Source organism: Arachis hypogaea, chromosome 4 (genome assembly GCF_003086295.3).
Source record: "Arachis hypogaea cultivar Tifrunner chromosome 4, arahy.Tifrunner.gnm2.J5K5, whole genome shotgun sequence".
NCBI classification, from domain to species: Eukaryota; Viridiplantae; Streptophyta; class Magnoliopsida; order Fabales; family Fabaceae; genus Arachis; species Arachis hypogaea.
In genome coordinates, this window is record NC_092039.1 from 18765864 (window position 1) to 18768278 (window position 2415).

General features: G+C 35.4%; 1 non-coding gene across 1 annotated transcript; it reads left to right on the forward strand.

Annotated features, from left to right (window-relative positions):
- The first annotated feature begins 261 nt into the window (after positions 1 to 261).
- LOC112798374 (small nucleolar RNA R71) lies at positions 262 to 369 on the forward strand. The gene has a single exon (XR_003199987.1). It is a non-coding gene; the product is annotated as a small nucleolar RNA R71 (small nucleolar RNA).
- The last annotated feature ends 2046 nt before the right edge of the window (positions 370 to 2415 follow it).

Below are 2415 nucleotides of genomic sequence, written 5' to 3' on the forward strand. Positions count from 1 at the left end.
TTGAGTCAATATTTTATTCTGAGCCAGTATGGCATTCAGAGTGTCAATCTCAAGAACTCCTTTCTTCTGATGGGTCCCATTGTTCACAGAATTCCTTTCAGAAGTGTACATGAATTGGTTATTTGCAACCATTTCAATCAGCTCTTGAGCTTCTGTAGGCGTCTTCTTCAGATGAAGAGATCCTCCAGCAGAGCTATCCAAAGATATCTTGGATAGTTCAGAGAGACCATCATAGAAAATACCTATGATGCTCCATTCAGAAAGCATATCAGAGGGACACTTTCTGATTAATTATTTGTATCTTTCCCAAGCTTCATAGAGGGATTCTCCTTCCTTCTGTCTGAAGGTTTGGACTTCCACTCTAAGCTTACTCAATTTTTGAGGTGGAAAGAACTTTGCCAAGAAGGCATTGACTAGCTTTTCCCAAGAGTTCAGGCTTTCTTTAGGTTGTGAATCCAACCATGTTCTAGCTCTGTCTCTTACAGCAAAAGGGAATAGCATAAGTCTGTAGACCTCAGGGTCAACCCCATTAGTCTTGACAGTGTCACAGATTTGCAAGAACTCAGCTAAAAACTGATGAGGATCTTCCAATGGAAGTCCATGGAACTTGCAATTCTGTTGCATTAGAGAAACTAATTGAGGCTTAAGCTCAAAGTTGTTTGCTCCAATGGCAGGGATAGAGATGCTTCTCCCATAGAAGTCGGGAGTAGGTGCAGTAAAGTCACCCAGCACCTTCCTTGCATTATTGGCATTGTTGTTGTTTTCGGCTGCCATGTGTTCTTTTTCCTTGAAGATTTCTGTTAAGTCCTCTACAGAAAGTTATGCCTTGGCTTCTCTTAGCTTTCGCTTCAAGGTCCTTTCGGGTTCAGGATCAGCCTCAACAAGAATGCTTTTGTCCTTGCTCCTGCTCATAAGAAAGAGAAGAGAACAAGAAAATGTGGAATCCTCTATGTCACAGTATAGAGATTCCTTGAGGTGTCAGAGGAAAAGAAAAATAAAAGGCAGAAGTAGAAAATTCGAACTTATCAAAGAAGATGGAGTTCGAATTTTGCATTAAGGAATAGTGTTAGTCCATAAATAGAAGGATGTGAGAAGAGGGGAAGTAATTTTCGAAAATTGAGTAGAAGATTTTGAAAACATTTTAAAAAACACTAATTGATTTTCGAAAATAAAAGTGGGAAAGAAATCAAGTGATTTTTGAAAAAGAATTTGAAATTAAAAAGATTTGATTGAAAGTTATTTTGAAAAAGATGTGGTTAAGAAGATATGATTGGTTTTAAAAAGATGTGATTGAGAAGATATGATTTGAAAAACATTTAAAAGATTTGATTTTGAAAATTAATGACTTGGCTATCAAGAAAAGATATGATTCAAACATTAAACCTTTCTCAACAGAAAAGGTAATATACTTGATATGTTGAATCAAGTCATCAATTGATAGCAAGTATCCTTGAAAATAGAAAGAAATTGAATTTGAAAAAGATTTGATTGAAAAGATTTGATTTGAAAAAGATTTGATTTTGAAAAATTTTGAAAACTTGAAAAAAATTTGCATTGAAAACAAAATCTTCCCTCTTGTGCCATCCTGGCGTTAAACGCCCAGAATGGTGCACATTCTGGCGTTTAACGCCCAAAACTCTACCCTTTTGGGCGTTAAACGCCCAACCAGGCACCCTGGCTGGCGTTTAAATGCCAGTCTGTCCTTCTTCACTAGGCGTTTTGAACGCCCAGCTTTTTCTGTGTAATTCATCTGCTGTATGTTCTGAATATTCAATTCTCTGTATTATTGACTTGAAAAGACACAAATTAAAAATATTTTTGGATTTTTAATAGTGAGGAATAATCAAAATGCAACTAAAATAAAATAATAATCCATGCAAGACACCAAACTTAGCAATTTGTATACTACTGACACTAATGAGAATGCATATGAGACACATAAACACTCAAGTCAAGAGGAATTAAAGATCAGAGTAATGAAATCATCAAGAACATCTTGAAGATCACTAAGACACATGAATGAATGCAAGAAAAACAGAAACATGCAATTGACACCAAACTTAAAATGAGACTCTAGACTTAAACAAGAAATTTTTGGATTTTATGATTTTCTAAATTTTTTGTGCTTTTTCGAAAATTAAGTGGAAAAGAAAATAAAGATATCAAAATTCTTAATGAGAATTCCAGGAATCATGCAATGTTAGTCTAAAGCTTCAGTCTAAAGGAATTAGACATGGCCAGCCAAGCTTCAGCAGGACATTGCATTCAAGAGCTAAATTGATGAAAATCAATCAGCTTTGGTGATGATAAGAACATCACCTTGAAACACTAGAATTCATTCTTAAGAACTCTGAGGAAAAATACCTAATCTAAGCAACAAGATGAACCGTCAGTTGTCCATACTCGAACAATCCC